This window comes from Ascaphus truei, chromosome 16, assembly GCF_040206685.1.
Source record: "Ascaphus truei isolate aAscTru1 chromosome 16, aAscTru1.hap1, whole genome shotgun sequence".
Classification (NCBI taxonomy): Eukaryota; Metazoa; Chordata; class Amphibia; order Anura; family Ascaphidae; genus Ascaphus; species Ascaphus truei.
Window position 1 is genome coordinate 9343396 of NC_134498.1, and position 6948 is coordinate 9350343.

Consider the following 6948-nt stretch of genomic DNA (forward strand, 5'->3'; position numbering starts at 1 on the left):
CCGGGAGCAGGTAGGAGAATACGAGAGGTGTGGACAGATCTGCTGCTTCACCTTTTTTAGGCGGAGAAGAAGCCAGGAGCAGGTAGCAGAGGAGCCAGGGCGTAGATACAGGGGTATTCTAGGGGCCCTGAGAAGTTGGTTTGACCGCAGGAGAGGCAGATAAGATCAGGAAGGCTGCGGGAGGGCCAGGTACTAGAGGGAGATAGGGATATTGGGCGTGAGAGGGTGAGAGAGAACAAGGAGCAGGGCCAGAGCACGGGTTTCATGCGCCCGAGGCGAAACTTAAAATTTGTGCCCCAGTTGTATAAAAAATAATAAGATAAATAAAATAATAAAATAAACAGTGGCGTAGATATCGGGGCTGCAGGGGGTGCGACCGCACCCCAGCGCAACGCAAAATAAAAATAAAAGGGCGCCAAAATACTGGATAAAAAAAAGAATAATAATTTTAAAAAAAAGATAAATAAATAAAATAATAAGAGGAAAAAATAATAATGATTATTAATGCGCCCCTAGGACCTCTGCGCGCTAGGCGACCGCCTAATGGCCGGCCGGCCCTGCGAGGTATGCGGGAGAAAAAGGGGTGAATGGGATAGATATGCAGGGGGATGGGGGAGCAGGTGAGTTATCCACAGGGGCACAAGGGCCCCATCACCTGCATCTCTATATACTGAGTGTGCCCCTGTGTATAACAACGCTGATCTGTGCTGCTCCATCTGATCTCACTGCGCAGTGATCCAGGGACCATCCGATCGCCATTTAATGGGGTCAGGAAGGAATTTTTTTCCCCCATTGCACAGCAGGGGTTATGTTTCGCCTTCCTCTGGATCACAGCAACAAACTGCCCTTTGTGCATGAATTATCAGTGAGATCTTTATACACCCTGCATTGGTCTTCACCCCTTTGCTGCCGGAGGGGCCTGCAATGCATTGCTCTGCGTGTTACTATATCGCTCTGCAATGTGCTGCAGGCCCCTCCCAGCAAAGAGATTCATTATTTCAATAAAATACTCTCTTTAATCAAACCTATGTGTAGTGTCTTTTCTATCCGTTGTATCTATTGCTAACAGCTCAGTGATTCTTCCCCAGGACGCTGCACTAGTGTCACGCTGCCAAGCCCGGGTGTGAGGGAGATTTATAGGGTCACATATACACTTCTGCCAAAACACGAGTGCAAACAGGAAGCCCCTCTGATCTCATATCTTTTATTACACAAAACGGTATCTAAAAAGGTAAAAATAACATACATGGGATTCTGCTACAAATATCTCTCTAATTACAAACCAATTAGCAAATCATTCAGATTAGTCGAGCGAAAAGAAAGGGTTAAGTATCTCATGTACAGTATACGCAGTGTAGGCTGTTCTGCAGCATTACATGCAGGGGACAACGTTTAGGGGATATAAGTAATGCTGATCTCAGAGCTGACCGGCTGACCTGCTCTACCGGCTGACCTGCTCTTCTGGCTGACCTGCTGACCTGCTCTACTGGCTGACCGGCTGACCTGCTCTACCGGCTGACCGGCTTCTCTTCTTTCAGCTAAATGACCTGAATTGTGGCCCCTGTATCTCCCAATTAAACGTTTTATTGGCATATTCTTGTTTGACTCGTTCTATACAGACATTTTCTATATATTCATTGTGGGATTTGATAACATCTGTAAGATCTCTCAGAATATCACATTCTGTACGTTTGTGTTGAAGATTTTTCCATTCTCAATTTACTTAATATTAGTTTTTGGCATCAATTATTTATATCGAGTCCAAAATACCTTTATACAGAATGCTGTTCCCTTTAGCCCACAAATGCTGCTTCATTAAAGCCCATGGGTGGCACTTTATGCATTCTCAAACTTTTAGGCAACATCCCTAATTTCCAAAAGTGGGATTAAATCTGTACATATTTAAATGGTTAATTTTCTTACTCAGACTCCTAAATCCCTCCCCAAATATATCCGTTTCACATAAAAGTGTGTGCGCTTCTCCTTCCGCCTAACTGGCACGTCGTCCTTACGGGCGCCACTCCGTGTAACTCCACGCTGCCCTCCAGTGGCAAAAGAAATAAGATACATTTACTATACTCGTCTGGCAGCTGCTCCCGTATAAGGTGGGTAACTCTGTATTAGGGGTCTTGGTAGACTATATTTTATACTTATGTCGGATAGATGAGGAATTAATATTCCTAACGGGTTATTGTGAGAGGCCTTAGATCTTATCCTATATGCACGTAGCCCTCGCCTCTCTGACCTTGAACACGTACTTCAATCTGATTTTTTGAGACTTGAAACTGGATTTCTTAAAACAAACTGATTTTAAACACTGACAAGACTGTAACAATGGTATTTGGGACCAGAGCTAAATTGCTAAAGCTGCCAATGACAGAGCTTCAGATAAAAACCAGCTCTAATACCATCCTAGCCCCTGTTACTGGTTTGAAATATCTGGGCATATAGTTCAACTCCCATTTAACATTTGGGTTGCACATAGATACCCTGACATCCAAATCCTATGCCAAACTAGGTGTACTTTACAGGAACAAATCCTCCCTAAGGCCCTCATGCAGTAATCGCCTACAGCGATTCAGTAAGCCCAGAGAAGCTGGCGATTAGAGCAAAAATAACCGTTTTTTTTTTTTGCCGGAAAATAAATAAATAAAATCGGCAGACGCACGGTGATAAGCCACTTTTCGGCACTGATCGCCAGTTTTTCAAACACGCTCAATTCTATAAGCCCTGATCAGCTTATTGCGGCTGATCGCCACTTTAAAATTGCTGTTTCTTCTCCAAATTGTCCAGCCACAAAAGTTGGCAAGAAGGTGGGGTGAAGCTGCGATGAAAATAAAATGCATGTGTCCCAGAGCTGATATCCATTAATATCAGCACCAGAGACCCCCGGCATGAATCCGATGCATAAAAAATGCATTTACAGGCAACTTCATTACCGCCAAGGCAATGAAGGGGTTATATACCCGTGCCAGGCTTATTGCGGGTAGCGGGGGTGGGTGAAGGTGGTATTTGGCCCTGGGTGGGTGTTTAGGCCTTGCCAGGGGGTTGCGGGATGACTTAACCTCTTCTTTAACTTAGCGGTTAATACCGCTAAGGTAATGAAGGCGTTAACCCCTCCCGCTACCCCCCCACCTGGTAGGCCTAAACACCCATCCTTGGGGCCAATACCCCGTTCACCCACCCCCGCTACCCACAATAAACAAAAATACACATAACAGCCCCCACTGGCCACCTCCTAGGTCCCTAATAAACCATTACAATATTCATAAAACCATTATTTTGTTTACACCCAGGATTATTACATGGGATTAGGGCTATGTTATTCAGTGAGGGGTTGTATGTTTGTATTCGTAGGGACAGGCAAGGTCGGAGCCAGATGGGGTTCTCCTGCCTCTGTCCTCCCTGTCTCCTGACCCTTCCTGTAGCCGGACAAAGAAGAAGAAGCAGGCACACGGTCTAACTCAAAGGAGGTTTAATATGCCATAAAGTCCAACGTTTCGGCAGTCAAGGTGAAGGCTACAAACACAAGAAACAGTCACAATATATACCACCCCCCTGATACTCACCCCTCCCCGCTCTGCCACATAACCAGGATGTTGACGCCCACCTGATGACGTCAGAGCTACCATATGGCGCCCCCTAGTGACGTCAGACGTCTAGGTCTAAATCCCTGGCAATACAGCATAGAGCTGTCTTGGAGGACTGCAGCCACAGCCACACCTCTCCCCAGACTGAACACTCCCCCATGATGACGTCAGCGTGACCCGGCAGTCAGGGGGGGGGGAAAGGGGGGGCGGGCGTGCACCAATCAAGACTGTACTCACAGGGCTGGACAAAGATGTATCCGTCGCCATGGGATCAGTGTCAGAGCAGGGAGGAGTGAGACACTCCTATAAATCACCCTGAAAGTGTAAATAAACCACACACCAAAATATTAATAAAGCATATGTGCACAAAACTAATACAGCAATATACTATTAAAAACATGTGACTGTATACTGCTGATGACATCAGTATAATCCTGAAAAGTTACAGTGAAATTCCACATAAGAATATGCAGTACATCAGTATTTAGAATATACTAGTGTGTATACCTAGGTCAGAAATGGGTACACACAACCAGGGGGGGGGGGAAGGGGAAGGGAGGATGGGGAAGGGGGAGGGAGGGAGGGGAAGGGGGAGGGAGGGAGGGGAAAAAAAGAAGGAAAAAAAAACACACAAAAAGGATAATCTTCCCAATTGGTAAGTGCAGATTCCATGGATGGTGCAAGATCAAATATGCCTGTAGAAAGACAAAAAATTACCTTCTATTAAGGAAGCATTTTAAATTCTGTTGCTCATTAAGACCCATACCGTTGCTGGTATTTAAAGCATGTATCCAGAATGCTTCACGTCACAATAATAAAGTCTCCCTATCTGGAGTGCCTTGTCTAGGTGCTACTGTCTCAATACCCATGATGCGTAAAGAGGCAACATTATGATTGTGTTCCACACAGTGTTGCACAAGAATAGAGGGATCCGTACCTTTTCGAATTACACTTTTATGTTCAATGAACCTTGTTTTTAACATTCTTATGGTCTTACCCACATAAAGAAGACCACATGGACACTTTATTACGTACACTACATATTCAGATCTACATGTGATTCTATTTTTGATTTTTATGATCCTCCCGCTATGGGGGTGACTGAATTGACTACCGGTAGTCAGACTGTTACAGACCGAGCAGCTCATGCATCTAAAGTTACCCGGTCTGCCACCCTCCAGAAAATGAGGAGTTCTGTAGTTACCCTCATTATCTGCATGTATCAGGCTATCCGCCAGATTTCTCCCTCTTTTGAATGCCACCATTGGTGGTACACAGCAACTTTCAGATAATATATCATCATTTTGCAGAATATGCCAGTGTTTAAGAATGGTAGATTTAATAAAACCACCAGCTTGACTGTATATAGTGGTAAATACAAGCCCGTCCTCCTTCTTATTTTTGGTAGCACTTACCTCTTTATCCAGTGCCCGGTCTAACACAGCAGGAGGATATACGCAGGAAGATATCCCCTAGCCAGGAATCTACCACGTAGTTCTCCAATAGCTGGTTCAATATGATCCTTCCTGCTCGTGATTTTGCAGACCTGGACTTTCTGTGAAAAAGGTAATGCATCAATAAGAGAAGGAGGATGATGGCTATCTGCCCTTAAAATTGCATTTCTGTCTGTATCCTTTCTAAAAAGATCAGTATGTAACTCCCCATTAGTCTGTGTAATGAGGACATCTAAAAAAGAGAGTTGCTGTGTACTGCATGTTTAGTGAGGAGGACCGGTGAATGGAGACCATTAAGATACTCAAAAAAAGATAACAGCTGATCCTCCGTACCTGTCCATATGAAAAACATCATCAATATATCTGTAATAGCTTTTAATATGCACTAAAAAGTCTGATTTGTAGATGTACTGCTCTTCGAAATGTGTCATGTATATGTTGGCGTAAGCAGGGGCCATATTACCGCCCATTGCTGTCCCCTTAATCTGCAGGAAGAAATCACTCTCAAATCTAAAATAATTTTTATAGAGAACGAAATGTAAAATGAGCATAATGTATTCAATTGGAACAGTATCACTATAATGGCGAATGAGGGTGGCCTTGATTATCTCAAGACCTTCAACATGGGGGATTATTGTATAAAGGCTAGACACATCTAAACTAACTCAGTTGTCTGATGGTTTCAGCCTTATAATCTGAGTAATTCTGCACTACTAGGGCACCCCCCTTGTCCGCACGCTTAATAATAATCTCATTATTATTAGTCAACATTTTTAATGCTTCCTTTTCCTGAACAGACATATTGTATGTAGCCCTATGTTTGTTTTTTTTGTACCTTGCAATGTCCCCCTTAACCAGTCGTATATATGTGCTGACTGATTTTTAAATGGCGGGACAAAAGTGGATTTGAGCTTGCACATTTTGGTACCTTGATAAGAAGCCGAATTATCTGTCCCTTGCTGGTCAGTGGCCAAATTAACTGTCCCTTGTTGTTCATAGGAGGATTACCTGTCCCTGGTTGGATATTGGAATGCACCGATTCTGTAGACCTGTTAGAAAAAAAGGATTTAAGGTTTAATACACGTTCGAATTTAAATAGGTCAACCTCCAAATCAAAATCATTAAACAATGTAGTAGGTACATATGAGGGCCCCCTAGCTAAAACAGACATTTCACATTGATTAAGAGTGTAATCAGACAGATTAACAACCAAGGTGTCCATACTCATTTCTGCTCCGTTGTACGTAGGGGATAGGGTGATCTTCCCTTTCCCCTGGCCCCCGCGTCTAATTTTCCTTTTCCTTTCTCCTTGTCCTTGGATTGGCCTAAAACAGGGGCCGGACTTTGGCCTCTCTGACGTTCTGTTGAGGAATGGGCTTCAGAGTCACTGGTGTGGACTTCTTGGACTCCCTGGGGTGCTCTCCCTCTTTGGTTCTTGCGTTGTTTGGGGTCTTGCTTCAGCCACGGGTATACTCTTCCATCTTTATAGTCATTAACAACTTTTTTGAATTTCAACTTCTTAAAGTGAATAAGATCACTTTTAATTTTTTTCCAGCTTGGTCTTAAGACTATCCAATGATTGTACAACGTCAGTACCAGGGCTAGACTGTTCAATGAGGATTTCCACTTTGAGTATATCCTTCCTTGTGTGGCTAAGTTGTTCCCCCACCTCCTCAATAACCAAAATATTCAAGTCCAAAGAGGCCCTATTAAAGCTGCAGTTCAGTCTTTTTTTTATTTTATTTATTTTTGTACTTCAATAGTTTCATGTGTGCAATCTCTAATTACCTAAAGAACTGTATAGCTGCAGGTCAATTCGTTCTCCATGTATTGATAGGCGAAATTTGGTGACATAATTAGTGAAGGGATCTGTTTTTCTTCTGCTTCTGTCTCTCAGTGGAAGC

At 43.5% G+C, this 6948-nt stretch overlaps 1 long non-coding RNA gene across 2 annotated transcripts; it reads right to left on the reverse strand.

Moving 5' to 3' along the window:
• Window positions 1–3575: 3575 nt before the first annotated feature.
• LOC142467659 (uncharacterized) lies at window positions 3576–6276 on the reverse strand. Of its 2 annotated transcripts, none has more exons than XR_012788456.1 (3): window positions 5973–6276; window positions 5006–5145; window positions 3576–3905 (listed from the first exon to the last, which is right to left on the reverse strand). It is a non-coding gene; the product is annotated as an uncharacterized LOC142467659 (long non-coding RNA). The 2 variants fall into 2 exon arrangements; XR_012788455.1 differs by lacking the exon at window positions 3576–3905 and adding an exon at window positions 4236–4285.
• Window positions 6277–6948: the final 672 nt, after the last annotated feature.